Raw genomic sequence first — 17,677 nt, forward strand, 5'->3', positions numbered from 1 at the left:
AAGAATCAATCAGTTTACAGCATGTCAGAGTTATGAGAGCCAATCAGAATACAGCCTGTGACGTATGCTACCCAATCACTGCGCGAACCGTGTGACGTACACAGCTGCTGCGGTTTCTCGTGTCTCACTCTTAGTGCTCACCCCTCCTTTACAAAAACTTTTCACAGCGCCATTTTAAGAACGCTTTTTCAATGAAAAATTAATTCAACAACCACAAGAAAGACTCATCTGTCTGTTTCTCTAATAAGTGATAGAATTTCAATCATACAAGAATTCTATACGTGGAATAGACGACGCTATTCTCACAGAATATACATTTGCCGATAAAGTAATCCTTTACTCTACCCTTCAAACAAGTAATAATGAACTTATTTCCCTCAGAATGCACATCCAAGTGACAATTCAAAGTTCAACTTGAACACTCTTACAAAACAATTATGCACTTTCAAACAGAAAAATATCCCTAAATCAAACACACATGAAATCCGTACAGGACTCTCACCTGTTTATAGATATCATGCACCGTTAGTAAAATAAACGACGTTATCCGTACAGGACTCTCACCTGTTTATAGATATTAAGCATGTTATCCGTACAGTACTTTCACCTGTTTATAGATAATCATACACCGGCATTAACTTACCCTTCACTCAAGCTCGAATATATACTATTACTCTTATCACAGTGAGTTTTAGAGCGGGCTCATTGTCCCTATACTCATGCTGTTCAAATTTCTTAGATAATTCTCACTATACAACACTCATTCCTAACCCTAACTTGTGTTGCACGGCGACAACACTTGTGATACACGGCGATACCACTACTCTGAAACAGATCAAATGTGCTGTGTGACTACCTTCTCATCACACTAATTTGTACCGGTACAACAAGGAATTTTCACGCTGCTGGAAAAAACCTTACATATAGCACGAAAACGGACTCAACATATGTTAGACATCGATCCTATGTAACTACCATATATGTTGGTTACCATAGCAACCATCAAATTCTGCTACCAATGTAATTGATCCAGCGGCCTATAGAAAATATGTCAAAAATTACGCTACCCAATTTTACAACTTATACTAATAATCACTAATTAAACACAAAGGCCCATTAATCAAACATGACATATTATGACCAACTGAACCAAGTGGCCTAATTAACCTTTTCACAAATTATATACATTTATATACAACCACGGTAAATGAATATCATCATTTCAATAAACCTAACTATTTATTAAGTCACTTATGGCGATAGAATCTAGCTAATGGTAACCTGAACCCATGAAATGTCAAGACCAGCTTGTTTTCAAAAGTAAGATTTTATTAGCTATTTATTATAATTTTGTAAATGTAATTTTTATTAAAGCATTTTTATTAGAATCATTGTAATGTAAAAACATTATAAGTTTCAAAATTATTATTGCAAAAGTATTTATCAGTTTAGCATTTTCAGACCCTAAGTCCCTAACTAAGCTAAATAAATGGAAATAAAGTAAAGTCTTTGAGGGTTCTTACATGCTCCAAGTAAAGTCCGTCAGCACGACACCCTCTTCCAAAGGTCAGCAAAAGCAGCAGCAAGCAACAACAACCCTTCCACGGGGAATGGGTTTTTATACCTTACTATGCTAACTAATCTAAGTAAAAGTAATTCTTTTCTGCAAAAGTCGAAGTCCCATTGGTTCAAAAGTGACAAGTGACATGTCACCTCATTTTCAAAACATCAGTTTCATGACTTTCTTAGAGTCCATTGTCTCTAGCATTCGAGCTCCAAGGCTTCCTCAGATTGCAACATTTTCTTGCATAAAATTTTACATCACGTCAATTCACTTCCTCGGATGCAAAGTTATCAAATGTTCCTCCTGCCGGTTCCTGGCCTTGGCCTTGTCCGAGTAGGAGACTGCTAGAAACACACCACGCTTTCCAAATGTTGCCACCGAAAGGAAATCTTTCTTTGAAAGGACTCTCTCTTGCTTCGTGCAGAAATTATTTGCAAACTCGAGTAAACTAGGCCCAAAGCAGTCAATTTAACGTCCACTAATATATAAACAAACACAAAAGAATAATTAATGTAGGAAATATTATTCGTTCTGTTGACACCCAGCAATTACTAATGATTAACCCATTAGTCTAAATTACCTAGCCAAAGCAAACAATTAAAGCAGCATTATATCTACCAGTCTTCTTAAAATCCATCGAAATTCTGTATGCACCTATAGAAAATAGAGTGACATCACACAGACAAGGGAAGCAAAACAAGCACATGCTATTTTAAAAACAGCTGCAATTAATTATAACATGACAAAAGGACAAAATTAATTTATTAATTTGCACAAACAAAAAGATGCAACAAATATGCACGAATATGAGCACACATGTTAGTTTTCCGCGTGTAATGTAATTTAATCTAGGTTGAATTAATACAAACACAGCATCAAACGTTAATAAAGTTATTTTCCATTATGGAAGTATGACTTCACAAGTTGAAATAAAATTATTTCCAAAACTCGCTCCATCACTACAACCGGTGGAAGGGACTGGCTGCTGTGGCTTGATGTAGCCTCGCTGGTGTCGTCTGCCTGGCCATGGCCGGTAGCCTGCGTTCCCCTGCATGGCTGTAGAAATATGCTCCAGGGCTGTCGCAACGTCCTGGCAGCACTGGGCCATTTGGACCTGCATGGCCAGGGAGCGTCGCGAGAGCTGGGAGGTGGCGTTGCCCATAACATAGTTTGAGCGCGTGTACGCCGACAGGCGGGTCATCAGTTGCCGGTGCCTGCGGCGATTGAGATCGCACTGTTTGGACATGGCCTGTGTGTTGGCCTCAAGAGCTGCAGTCATCCTATCCACATTACGTGCGGTCTTGTCAAGTTGTAGATGGATGGCGGCTAGGTGACGGGCCTGAGTTTGGTGCACATGTAACATCCTGCGCTCGATGGAGAGCCCACCTGCGCGCACGTTTCTGACCCTGCCAGCGCTGGGGGTGTTGGTGCGCTGCTCTCCCGCCAGTCCACTAGTCTGGCTCCTCACAGCCGCAGGCCGCGGGTTGTTTGGCGACCTGCTGCTGGTGTTGCAGGCCCCACTGATGGTTGAGTGCGGCGCGGTGGTACAGCAGCGCCTGTTGGCAGAGGGGTGGTAGGGGCCACAGGGGCAGGTGGTGGGATGACCGCTGGCGCAGCAGCTTGCCCTGATGGTCCGGGCTGTGGGGTATGTTGTGTGTCTCCCTCCGTGTCCTCCAAGTTGTCATCAATCACCAGGGCCTCGCTGTCCGTGCTGGGGACATCAGCGCCACCTGTGATTTAAGGTGGATGTTGATTAGTGACATGTTCCGTACACGGTTAGACTTGCTACATGCATGCAGACTACCATTCCCTGACTCGCTGCAGGACTGACTAACACTGGGCATGTCAGGCTTAATGGTACAGGATGGTAATTGTAGTCAGACTACATGTCCCACAATGCAATAGCGCTATAGTGGTGTGCTTTGGCAGCATGATTGGGGTTTGCTATGGGATGCACTGGAGTCATGGACATTGTTAGGGGACAGGGGGTCGCTGTCGCATGGCACTTACCTGTTGTGTCTTTGGTGGGTCGGGAGGAGTCCAGATGGGTCACACCCACGCAGGCCTGTGGATTGATGGTCTCCTCCACGCGGTCCTCCAGTGGTGTGTTCTGGGGGACAGTGGGCTCCCCTCCACCTGTCGTCACATGCTCCTCCAGCCTCTCCGCAATCTTTTCCTTTGCCCGGCGTCTTAGGTCGTGCCAGCGCTTCTTCAGCTCGTCCACCGAGCGCTGGGTCACCCCTACTGCGTTCACTTTGGCGCGGATGCGCTGCCATATGCGCCTTTTGTCGGCCTCAGGCACCCTTCGGGAGTCACTGCCAAATAGCCTGTTGTGGTCCTTTGCTACTCCTTCTATGAGGTATTCGAGCTCCTGCTCAGAAAACTTGATTTTCCGCTTTCTCCCACTGGTGGAAGCTCCTTCTGCATCCTGTGACATGCCTGCCACTGTGGTGTCTCCTGCTGTACTCATGTGGAAAACACTGGAGGGGAGCTCTGACACTGCTGCCTGTACTTCAGCCTCTCACTGCAGAATGAGGGTGTGACCTGCCTACTTCCTGGTTGTGATGTCATCACTGTGCTCAGGATGCGACTTCCCGTTTTTGCGATCTCGCAGTTAGCGAGATCGCAATTTGCGATTTCGGTAATTGCGAGATCGCAATTTCAACACGGGAATCGGCGGATTCTGCGATTATTTACCGATTTTTTAGGACTCGCAATCGACGATTGCGACCGCTTGCGAATCGCATTTTTTTCTCGCTAATAATCATGAATGCCGTTCTGCGAATTCTAAATTGCGATTCGCTTTTAATCGCAATTTAGAAATCGCAGATTGAGGCATTGATGAATCTACCTCCCAGTGAAGGACAAACAAATGAGAGTAAGGAAAGCCCCATAAGTTAATGAATAAAAAGCAAATGAGGGTGACAGTAAAGCCAATCAATTGTAAAGAATGGGTGGGCTCTAAACTGGCAATAGGTCTCTCTTTGAAAGGAGACAGCTGTCTCGTAGGATAGTCTTTAAAGAGACAGCCAAAAACATGATATGGCTATAACGAGGTAGAAAGGGGTTAACAACAAGAGAAGTTAACATCAAAACTAATCCTGTGCTATTTCTGAGAAAAGGTCACTGCTAGGTTTAATTTCTCCAAGGTTGGGTTCTTGCCCCACTAATGAATAGACTGTTCTTTTTAGCACATACCTTTCTCACTAGATAAAAGCATTCTCGCACTTGTCTGAAGATGGGCCCGACTGGGGTAACCTTGGACTCTGCACCTTCGTGTAGATTTGAGCACTGAGATTATTTTGCTCATGTATTCCATTACTTTGCAGCACTTGCCTGGAAATTTCCACCAAGGGCTTGTCTTAGTCCAGTTACGAAATGTACATAATGCATCTTTATGCTTGTCGAGTTCTGTCCCTCTGCAGCACTTCTAGTGACTGGGCAGACTGGGCTCTACTTTGAGTGTACCTGAATAAACAGAAATTGGTTTGTAATCTATACTGTCTGACCGACTCTTCATTTGGTATAGAAGGCTGAGAGGTGGTCATTTAGTGACCTGAGTGACCCACATCGGGCCACTTCCTTCAGCGTCTAACACTTTGAGTCCGCCTTCACTAATTAGCCAGTGCCATGATGCTTGCTGATATTTCAGAGCATTCAAGTTTCTGGGCTCTTTTCCTAAGTTAAGCATTTTCATTATTCAGGAATATGAGGTCCTGTAGTTATAATTAAATAAATACAACTACAGATGCCAGGATGCAACGATAAATGCCTAAATTGTGTGAGCTACTTGTAAGCACGAGTCCTGGGAAACTTGTGAGATCTATGTTTTTTATGTTCAAAGTTAGGATTAGAAATGAAACTACAAATCCCAGAATGTAATATTATGTCTGTTAAAAAGCACCACTAGCTCAAGGTGTTTCATTGTGATATGGGGCTAGTTGACAACGCGTGAAATAATCAGATATCAAATAGATCTTGAACAATCATTCAGTGCATAAAGAGATTTTGTATTTCTATACTATGTTTTTGAGACAGATTTGTATTACGTTTACTCTGAATTTGTAATAAATCCATACTTACTGACCCTGAGCTTTACTGTGTGACCAATTGAGTTGGACTGTAATTGTGAATTGAAATTGGTCCTAACTCCTTTATTCCTCAGGCATCCAAGAACGGTCTTTCACAGGGGAAAAGAAAGGGGGTCTGACCCCGATGCATTAACAAAGTGGTAGAGTAGATAGTTTAGGTCTTGAGATAGGGAGTTGGGAATCTTTATATGAGAATAGTTAAAGTCCCATTCTCAGTTTAGTCCCAGTCCAGAGTGCATGTTTCAATTTGGAGGATCGGTAGAGTTCCAGTGGGTGGTGCCGAATTAGTAACTGTGGAGGAGTGAGTATTAATAGGGTTGTGTGCATGGTCTGCAGTGAGCTTGTTGTATTGTCATAGTTATGTGATGTTTGGCAGAGATTGTGTGAGTGTCGTGTGAATGGGGAGTTTAATACCGAGAAGTTGAAGTTGTTAACGGGTCCTATGTGGCCTAAGATCCCGGGATGGTAGAAAACACTGTATTGCAATTGTCTGCTATGATTTTGTGAGGTCTGTCGTGAAACGTTGTCGCCAGCCCTACTGAGATAGGGACATTTATCTTTATGAGTGAATGTACGTGTGATTGGTGCAGTGAACCATTTGCACAGAGATGCCTGTACCAATCAGGGTGATTCCCTGCAGGTTGACGTTTCATTTGAATGTGCCTTAGAATAAATCATTTCTTGTGTGGTTGTATTCTGCTGAGTTTCTTTAGTAAAGCAGACTATTTTTATTTGTTGCTATTGCATCATATTTATTTTTACGCTTGTTGTTAAAGAGAGTGGGTTCACGAAAATTGTGAAAAAGGGTGAACCACTGCAAAGAGCGAGACTGAGGTCACAGAGGGTTGTGTTGAGATTAGTCGGTTGGTGTAAAGCTGTGTTACTATTTGTTGGGGACATCATAGGGTGTCGCGCTGGTATTGGCTGCTAGTTCAGGGCACAAATTGCATGAATATCATTATTTCCTGTCTTGAAAACAAACAAATTTAAAGTGATTGTTAAAATACTTGATTGAAAATGAAATGTTTTAAAGCAGTACGAAATTTAGTTGGAGAGATTTCACAATACCTGTTAGAGAGGGAGAAGAGGTGGCACCTAAGGGTACGGCTGGTCATTATATGGCAATAAATGTAGGGATTCTGACCTGTATTTGGCTTAAACATTGGCACAAGATCACTGAGAAAGAAGGTGCACTGGTTTCCCCAATATGGTATATCTAATATATGGATTATTGAAAACTTGAGAAGGATTTTATATGAAATGAAACCACAGCCTAGGCCTACACGGTTTGAGGTGCTCAATGCATGGGAGCATGCAACTCATGCAAAAGAGAAAGAGAGATATCAGGGAAGAGCTAGAAAGGCAGTGCACACATATGCAGATGCAAGGTGAGATGCAGAACAGAAGAGGTGGAGAACTGATCTGATAGAGGGAGCTAAGTTATACCCTGCATCGACAGGTGAGATGTTTAAGAAGGATAGACCAGAAAAGAGAAAGAAAAAGAGAGGTAATGGGGCAAAGGAATTGGTCGAGGGAGGTGAAAATGATGATAGTGATACTATTGACTGTCTTCTAGATGTGTTGTTGAGCATCTGCCTTCATATATAACGAAACCCAAGCAAGGGGAGGCGGAAACGCAAATACAAGTGGGAATTCAGAAATTGCTACTGCACCAGTAAATAAACGCTCTAATCCAGTAGGGGTTACCCCTATGAATATGAACCAGAATACGATGGGAGGGAGCTAGAGGATCTGTGTCCCTAAACAGTCATTAGTTCCAACTGTTTCTACAGCTTTGAATATTCCTGATGCTCTCTCTGTCCTGGTTACTAATGGTCCTGTAGCATCAATAAGTAATCCCAGTCTCAGACGGAGCGTTACATATGACTTGACTGTTCCAAATGAGTAGAGAGCCCCAACTAATTCAAATGTGAAGTTTATTCCCTTGGTCCCAATAAATGAGAGTTCCCCTTGTGGTGCGAGTGCAGCCCCACTGACAAATCAATATGGATTTTGACCTTTGGGTTAATTTCCAGGATTGCCAGAATTAGATTAACTCATATGGGAGGAACCTTTGGATGGTCAAAGTAGCATACCCAGAGCGAATACATTCCCTAAGGCTTCTGAGGTGCCCATATTTTGGACTCCCAGGAAGTAGATGGATGGTTGAAGGTTCATAACGTCCCCTAGAATGAAAATAAAAGTACAGAAATAAGTCAAGGGATGATTAAATCAACATTGAAAGTAAGGTTGGTGGATGTTGGTAAATTAAAATGCGAATTGGATGAGATGATAAGTGGTATTCTTGAATTGGCTCGAATAGACACTTATAAACAAAATTAGCTTTTGTTTATGAGCAAGAATGTTACTAGGTGAGTGAGATAAGCTTGTGATAAATTATCCTAAACAGCTCAGAAGTATGAAGTTGATTTGGAATTGATCAAAGCTTTGCAGAATTATCACCGGCTTTGTATTAGTGATCAAGATTTATAAAACATAAGAATACCAGGGCTGAAAATGCATATTCAGGAGTACATTCAAAGCCTTCAGATTTGGGGTGCACTGGATAAATGGGAAGTTAAATGGTTGAAAAAGAAAAGTCTCAAAAGATCAATGGGAGACGTGGCTCCTTCTGTAGAGGGAGGGATAGGTACTATAATTTTATTTTACCTTTGCGATAAGTGCCTAGTGGAGGTTATGTAAATGTGCCTTGGACAAGAAGTGATCTTGTATCATTTACCAAAAAGTTTTCCAAGTTAAGAGAGAAATTTGTAGAATAGTATAAACAAGTTGAGTGGCGTATAAAAATGTTGAAGCTTTTGTGGACAGATTTGAAAACTTTATTTGATATTGTGGTTCCAAGTAATTTGAGGACAGCATGTAAGATAGCTAGAGAATGGCCTGAGAGAGAACCAGTGAGAGATCTCTTGATGAACAGTCCATCAGCCATAGCAATGAGGAAGTACAATCAGGTGATGACATGTTTGAAATCTAAAGTGTCCCGTCCAGATATAGACTGGGTCAAAATCGATCGAAAGACCCAGGAGCACAAAGAGACAATTTGTGCATACTATGAGAGACTGTTGCAAGTGTTCAAACATTACAGTGGGATGACAGCGCTGGATCCCAAGGATATGAGACATTTTGTGTCTAGATTTGTTGCAGGATTGAGATCTGAGATTAGCATGATGATTCAGTAGCATTTGATTTGTTGGCAGAACAAGTCAGTGGATGAGATCTTTTGATGCGCTAAGTACTGCAACAATGAGATTGACATGAGGCAGAAGAAAGTAACAGAGAAGTTCATGGTAGCACAAATTAAAGCTGCTCAGAGGGGAAGTCAATGTCCTCCCTTGATTGGGAATGCACCTCCTATGTAGCGAGTGTACCCACAGGGGGCTCCTGCTATGCAAGGTGGGGGTGGTTTTCAATCATAAGGTAGAGGTAGGGAATCCCTATCGATCCAAATACTGGGATCGATGTAGCCACATTAAAAAAGTCTAATCTGTATCACTACTGTAATAGATTGGGGCATTGCAAGTGAGAATGTCATCTCAATCTAGCAAATTAAGGGTAGAATCCAGGGTTTGGACAGCCACAGAACACCAATCCTATGCAGTTGCAGAATGCACCTAGGCCAAGGTCCCAAAATTATTTTGTGCCCCAAGCCTCAGTGATGCAAGTTCTACAACTGCTGATACCACAGGAAGCTGCTACTGGTCCCAGGTTTGTTTCGAATCAAGTACCGAATATGAATCAAAACTCATTTCAGGGTAACATTCCTTACCAGCATTATCCAATTTCCAAGACCGAGACCTGCATCTTTAGAATGTTTTCCCCATTTTTTTAGCTTCTGACCTCCGTTTTTTGACTATTTGCTTAATTTTTGTTGTCTTCTTCAATTCAAACACTTTACAACTGCTGATTGGTGCTAAAGTGCAAGCGCTCCCAGTGTAAATTGTGATTGTGATTGCTTACCCATGATTGGCATTTTGATTTAATAGTAAGTTCCTAGGAAAGTGCACCCAATGCACGTCTGGGCTGGGTGACAGCTACACTTGGAGCATACTTTCCAGACAGTCACAAAACAGGAAGGTTGGGTGTGACAGGGTATACATCTGCATTCATCTGCATACTGATAGTCTTCACACTTAACAGTTGTATAGGTTGTGTCCTGTCCTGACACAAAGGTCTGATTTACCCACTACTGATTGTCTGGAGCCAGGGCTTGGTTGAAAGGGATCATTACAAACTTCTCAGGATTCATTTGAAGTCACCCCTTCATCAAATACATTTTTGAGTATAAGTACTGGGGCTCTGACTGGGGCCCATGTTTTTAGACACTGCGTGGGACTTGTAACCAGACACTGCTGGCTTTACAAACTGCACATTTTTAGAGGACTGCTTTGCTGCCAGGAGGAACTGCCATTGGGTAAACTTGCTTTGTTATGACTGGCCTGCTGCCTGCTGGGCCACAGGGGGGACTGCTACTTTACATCTTGCCTCATGTGCAGGCCTGCTGCCTGCCTACATGCTCTTGTGCCCTACCAGCATTCTCCAAGGACTTGTTTGCTTGCCCCCTGTTCCAGAAACCTCTGGGTCATGAAAGGTTTCATCTTTCTGCCCCTGCCGTAGACTCTGACATTTGCGAGTCCAGCAACTGACTGGCATCAAAGCTTAGAACAAATCTGATATTTAGCCTCATCTACATTCCAATCTGTACTGTATTTTAAAGGTGTTCCACGTGACCCTATGTGCCGCACTGACTGAAATCCCACCTTCTGACTTCGTCACCACCGGAGGAATCCATATCTCCACTGATTGAGTTCAGCACATCCCGAAGTGACCACCATGGCTCCCAGTGCAGCTCTCTTGCCTTGAAATGCATTGCCTCAGTAACTACAGGTGGGCCAGAGATGCAGGGATCAATCAGTGTCTCTTCCCACCCTTCGCTGAGGACAACAATGCCTACGCCAGCCCTGTGCCTTGCTCTGGGGGGCACTGGCATGCAAAGTAAAGGTACAGTGACCCTGACCCATGAGGTCAATTTGCCACGCCGCATGCCTGCCGTGGTGGAGATTCTCTAGCTTCCCTTGACTGAGGCACCTTTCTTGCCCAGCCCGTCTGGGCCTGTCAAGTGGCTGTGAATAAAAGAGTTAAATATTTTTTTTTACTTGGGTCAGACACGAGCGGGCTCTACCTTACAATACTGCTCTCCTTTAGGGACACATATTTCTCAATTACCCTGCATGATGCAAAACAACACATTCTGTGAGTGGAAGAAATGACTTTACCACAGTAAATAGGTGTGCAGGTGCTTCTCTGCCCTACAGATTATGCCTAATGAGCGTGGCGGGGTATCAAAAAGGGTGCACCCAAACAAAGTCACTGGGACCTGGGTAACATAAGTACTGAGAGAGGGGGGTCCCAGCATGGAGTAACAAATTCAAAGAATAACGTAATAATAAAAGAAAATTCAATTAGCCTGCATTGTTATTTATTCACAATGTAGGTATATGGAAATCGTCATCAATTTAAGTACAAAATCATAGATACTTTATAGTGCCCTAGGGGGGGAGGGAGGTGATAAAGTGCAAGGAAGTGTGGGTATAGGATGGTGACAATGTAAAAACAGCCAATCGGCCTCACTGTACTGTATATCAAAGTCCAATTATAGACACAACGAAAGACCGTGGGTTCAATACATCATTTCATAATAATCATGCTCCACATATCATAATAAATGTTCAAATCATGGGGGGAAGCTGAATGAACATGTAAGCTGTCGACGTTTCGACCCTCTACTGGTTGCAGGTATTAGTTGTAACCTTGCATCGGGGTCTTCATCAGGACGGGGGCGGGGGAAGGCAACCTACTTAATGAACAATGAGTCTGCATTTTACTGAAAAGTTACAATGCATGAGTAAGATGCAACTCTACCTTGCTGCTGACACGGAGGTTTCACCGAGCCCAGGAGGGCTTTAATTGCTGATTGCTTCGGGAGACGTGGTCTGGCCACTGGTGGGAGCTTGTCCGCAGTCGGCGGATTCCTGAACGCTCCCAGTGGTTCTCGAGACCCAAACGTCAGGGAGCCTTACCGGGGGACTGCGAGGCCCAGCATTCAACACAGCCCACAGCTGGTGCCTCGTCCCCCGGCGGACACGCCCCCACGCCTCTGACCCACATTTTCCTTTCGCGACACCCGCTCCGCGGGTGCCGCTCACTTGCAACTCTACCTTGCTGCTGACACGGAGGTTTCACCGAGCCCAGGAGGGCTTTAATTGCTGATTGCTTCGGGAGACGTGGTCTGGCCACTGGTGGGAGCTTGTCCGCAGTCGGCGGATTCCTGAACGCTCCCAGTGGTTCTCGAGACCCAAACGTCAGGGCGCCTTACCGGGGGACTGCGAGGCCCAGCATTCAACACAGCCCACAGCTGGTGCCTCTTCCCCCGGCGGACACGCCCCCACGCCAGTGAGCACTATATCGACTTGGTCATCCCGCGGCGCGGGACGCGCGCGGGGCGAAGGCCGGGCAAAGGGCGGGCCGTCTAAGGCCGTGAAAGGACGACAAGGGATGGGGCGGGCCCAGTCCCTGACTTTTCTTATACGCCAATATTGTCCGCCGAGTCTGGCGTGAATATAGTGAGAAAAACGTAAACACTGTAGAAAATACCTATTACGTTTCGGACCATCCAGTTCCCGGAGTCTCTTACCATAAGCGCTACCCCTCAGTAGTCAACCATGTCAACATCAACAGGAAAATCACGCATTATAACAGTGAATACCACACATGGGATTGCTACCGGGACAATCGACCAATTCTTTAAGAGGGTCATAAACGTACTAGAAAAGGAAATAGCGGATACCGAGAAGCGCCTCTCATTAGATTTATTAACTGGGAAACGCTCCTCTCTGGGGGCCTTAGCCAAAGTTTTCTCCCCAGATAGGATACACCTAGATCTGGCCCAGGACACTATTCCCTCAACGGTGACAAGGTTGGAGGATGACGATATTTCTAATTCCTCTAGTCATGCGTCCCTTATAAACTTTTCCTCATCAACCATATCTGGTCTATCAAACTCCCCCAAATTATTCTCAGCTTCCCCACCAATCATAGATCAGAAACGTAAAGAATCAAAAAAAAGGAAAAGAAGGGGGTCCCTATCTGCGACATGCCAAACAAAAATTCAAAAAACTAGTGACTCTGTTTCTCAATCCATAAGACCTTTAGAGCTGACAGGACCCTCCCTTTCCGTGGAGATAAGCAATCCCTCTGCAACCCCCAATTTTTCAGGACTTCCTAATGCCTCTCATTTAGAAGGGGATCTCATCAACAAATTGGAGGTTATGATGAAATCTCTTTTACTCCCTTTGTTAGAGAGAACCCGAATGATAAGTGCACCCCTAGATAGGCTGGACAGCCAAATAGAAGGGAACACTACCGCCTTGCTAGCTCTCCAAAACAGCCATGCTAATAACTCTAGTGGCAATCACATAATACCCACTAGCCTTCCAACTAAAGAGCCCTCGACTAGCACAATTCCTTTAACAGCACCCAGTATACAGGGAAAAAAAGCCTTATTCAAAACCAATAAACCATCAACGAGTAAGGAACACCTCTCCCCAGCAGCTAATACTCGGGGGGAAAAACTGGAAGCAGCTCAGGCCAGCGATAAAAGGGAAGGTAACAAGAAAGGACCCACTAAAAATCCCCCATTAGTTAAAACCCCAAAACCAGTATTTAAAGAGAGGGGTAACGATAAAGGGGGGTCACTATCTAAACACCCACCAAGAGAAATAAAAAGAACAGTAGACCTACCACCACAATCGGCCCCATACACAATTATTATGGCAGGCGTACCAGAGCTTGAAAGAGGGGCCAGAGACGACCACCATGCCTTAAAAAATAAAACAATCCACTGGATGGAACAGAATAGACCACTCCCTGCCCATGTCAGTGGAGAAATTCTATCTGTGAGGCGTGCGTCTTGGGTGGGGTCAAGACCCAAAGATAGAGCTGGGGACGTGTTAATCATAAATTTTCAAGACCATAGAGCGGTACGGTGCATTGGAGACTGGTACGAAACAAGAGGGGGGGGACATCATCTCCACCCATTATGTCAGCTTCTTCTACCCAAGAGACCCAAACTCCTCTCCAAAATCTATCCCAGTAAGAAACCCTCACTTGGACTGGAAAGAAGTGGGTCCCCGATTTCCCCGATTTCCACGCCAAAAGTTGGACAACTACCACCCCTATCCTCAGTTAAATAGGGGGCTTCATAGCAATAACAATCTTCCACCGCACTATGGGTTTAACGTCCCTACATATAACCACTATTCAATGCTCTATGGGTTAGATGAAGTGGACTGACTTAGACGGCAGTGGAGAGCCCCGCAAAAGCTGCCTCCTTCTGAGGCTACTAATGCGCAGGACTCTATAACTTCGAAAAAGGATGTCCCAGGGAATGTCATAGAATACAAAGAGCAAGACGTACTGGGAAATTTAATATCTATAAATGAGGATCAAATTCCCCCTCCGCGGGAGGCCGCAGACGGTCCAGTACATAGACTGTCTAGCGAAGGTAATTCCCCCATGCTGGAAATTACACTAACTGACAGATCCAGTACAGTAAGAGAGGAACGTCAATTGACTCTAGAGACTCCCCCTCATGAGGAAGTGGACGCGACAGAAATAATTAATACAACCCAGAGAAAAGCAAAACTGAAACTCCTCTATTGGAATATCGCGGGGCTTCAGAAAAAAATTACCGATGGGTCCCTACTAAACTATGTGCAGGACTATCAGGTGATCTGCTTACAGGAGACATGGGCAACCGCGGAGTTGCATTTAACAGGGTACAAAACATTTTTCTCCTCAGCCATAGCCGTCCAGCACGGTAGGGCCAAAGGGGGGTTGATGATCTACCTAGCTAACACCGTATCGGGCTTAGAGGTCACTCCTCTTGCACTAGAACCAAACTATCAGGCATTAAAATTGACATTCGTGAAGAAAAAGGTCATTATTATGGTAAATCTGTATGACAACTTAACAGAAGCCGATAGATTGCACACACTAGGGGCTCTCCGGAAGAAACTTGTAACCTGGACAAAACAAAATAAAACCCACGATCCTCCAAGCATTATATGGGGGGGTGATTTCAATCAACACCCCTGCTATAGAAGCTGCACTAATCTTTGTGGGGTGGTAGATGAAGAAGATGGCCAAATAATTCATTTTAACCACTCAGAGGCGGGAAATTATTTGAACGAAACTATGTCTGAATTGGGTCTTCTAATACTAAATAGGTCAAAACCCCCTAATGGGCAACTGGACCCTACTTACCTGGGCAGGGGATGTGAGTCAACGATTGACTACGTATTGGCTACAGCCACATTAAGAAGCAAGGTTGGAAATTTTAGAATCCTTATAAACACCCTAAGCGACCATGCTGCTCTGGCCATAGACTTGTTTTTGGACCAGGGTCTACTTCCACCCTCACTCGTAAATTCCATCCTTGCACAACATAACATACATCTTACTAAAATAAATGGTTACGCCCTAGGGTGGGGTAAGATAGACGCTGAAGATTTAACAAAAAGGGTGGTGTGCACAACTTACGAGGCGCTAGTAAAATGCTTAGATGTCAACACGGGGGAGCAGGAGGTTTTGGATAACTTTGGGGAAATTTTAGACAAGGTAAAACAGCTGCTAACAAAAAAGTGTAAAGGAAATGGGGGGGTGAAAAGGGGGTGGTTTGACCACAATTGCACCACAGCACACAAAAATTTAAAGCGAGCACTGTCAAAAGTCCCCAGAGATCAGGATGAGATCAGGAGGCTAAGAAGAACTTACACTCTAGCATGCAGGGAAAGGAAACAGGAGCTTAAACAAGCGCTATGGGACCAACTACACGAGAGCTCCCTGTCCAGAAATAGTGATATTTTTTGGAAACTGGTCAAAGCCCCATTCCTGACAGATAATATTAACCAGCCATCGGTAGAGGTGGCAATTGACGGGTCGGCATGGGTCAATCACTTCTCAAACATCTTTGCTAAATCGCCAGAAACTGACCCAACAGAAGAGAACGTCGGGAATATTCAGCCCAACTCCTTCCCAATCCCAATAGAAATTACCTTAACTGAAGTCATTAGTGCAGTGAAATCTAGCAAAAGTGGGAAAGCCCCGGGCCCGGATGGCGTACCAGTGGACTTTTTTAAGTTCAATTTAGAACTTTGGGCCCCTATCCTAAAAAGGGTCTTTGACGCCGTAGTGAAGTGCAGTCTAATTAAATCTTGGACGCAATCTCCCTCCTGGACTCTCTGGGGAAGGTACTGGGCAGAGTGGTTCTCCAGCGACTCCAGGAGTGGGCGGACGATGGCAAGGTCCTCTCGGACATACAGTTTGGCTTCAGGGAGGGTTTTGGGACAATTGAGCAGGCCCTAAATTTGTCCTTAATTATAGGGAAATATGCCTCAGCAAAGCGAGGCAGATTATATATGGTCTACGTCGACCTCTCTGCGGCTTTCGATTGTGTCTCCCACTCGAAACTATGGACAATCCTCGCCAAAATGGGTGTAGAACCGGCCCTTGTAACTTTTCTTCGTGAATTATACGCAAATGCCTCTGCAAGGGTACGTTTTGGAGCCAGGGGAGGACTCTCGAATTCATTCGCAGTTGAGCGCGGTGTCAGGCAGGGCTGTGTCCTGGCCCCCTTTCTCTTTTCATTATATACAAACGGTCTTGAGATAGAGATGTTAGAGGGGGCCCAAGACCTCCCTCGAGTCAGAGAACGCTTGATACCAGCACTCTTATACGCAGATGACGCGGTGATACTTGCTCGCACACCACGGAAACTACAAAAAGCCACAGAACGCTACGCAAGCTTCATGGGCAAACTGGACCTTCGTATCAACAAAAAAAAAACATTTGTTATGGTGGTGGGGCAGGGTAAAAAAAGGGGGAAGAACATCTATTTAGACAAGGAAAGGCTAGAACTAACAGAGCAGTACCCATATCTTGGTGTAATGATGGACTCGAAGCTAATCTGGAAACCAGCGATAGAGGCCCGTAAACATCAGCTTCTGAGGGCAAACACGGCCCTAATAAAATTTGCACAAAAGCTGGGTAAAAGGCCACCTGTAGAGCTCCTCCGAATTTATCAAGCGAAATGCCTTTCGACAGCACTCTACGGAGCTGGCCTCTGGGGGCTCAAAAACACTAACTCCCTCCAGGTGGCAGAAAACATCTTTTTGAGATTTCTTTTGGCAGTCCCCAAACGAGTGTCCACCTTTGCAAGCCACACTGAACTGGGGATCCCCCATATCGAGGACCTCGCAAAAATCGAACCACTCCTACTGTGGCGTCGCATCTGGACCTCCACAAAAAATACTCTCACAAAGCAACTGGTGGCAGACTGTATGTCAATGGACCACGTGGGGAAAATTGAGTGGCTGATGTACATAAAACACCTCCTATCTGATCTAGGACTTAGCAAATATTACTTGACGCCAGATCTCATTTCAGAAATACCAAAGAAGGAACTAAAAATAAAGGCATTGTCCCACGTGGAAGAACTGCGTATATGTACAGAGTCACGGAAATCCTCGGTTCGTCACTCCATGGCAGTGATGACGACCCTGGAGATGGAACCATACTTGACGTATGTCCAATCACAGTTTGAGCGATTCCTATTGACCAGATTTAGGCTAAATATTTTCCACAGAATAGTAGCCTTTCCCCATAAAAACACTTGGGACGAACGTTTGTCGCTATGTCCATGTGACGAAACTGCAGAACAATCGACAATGCACACTATCTTGTTCTGCAAATATTACGCCCCACACCGGAAACTATGGTTAGTCCCTGTACTGAGACGATTGGGCTTTAGAAGGTGCCGTCCAGCTATGTTACGGCTGCAATTCCTGGACTCTGAATTTGTTTGCAAGAGCGTGAGCACCTTCCTTAAATGCATTTTTAATCATAGAATAAATCTTTAAGAATGTATTCCAGGTTATTTAAGGTA

Source organism: Lissotriton helveticus, chromosome 1_1, assembly GCF_964261635.1.
Source record: "Lissotriton helveticus chromosome 1_1, aLisHel1.1, whole genome shotgun sequence".
In the NCBI taxonomy this organism is placed as follows: domain Eukaryota; kingdom Metazoa; phylum Chordata; class Amphibia; order Caudata; family Salamandridae; genus Lissotriton; species Lissotriton helveticus.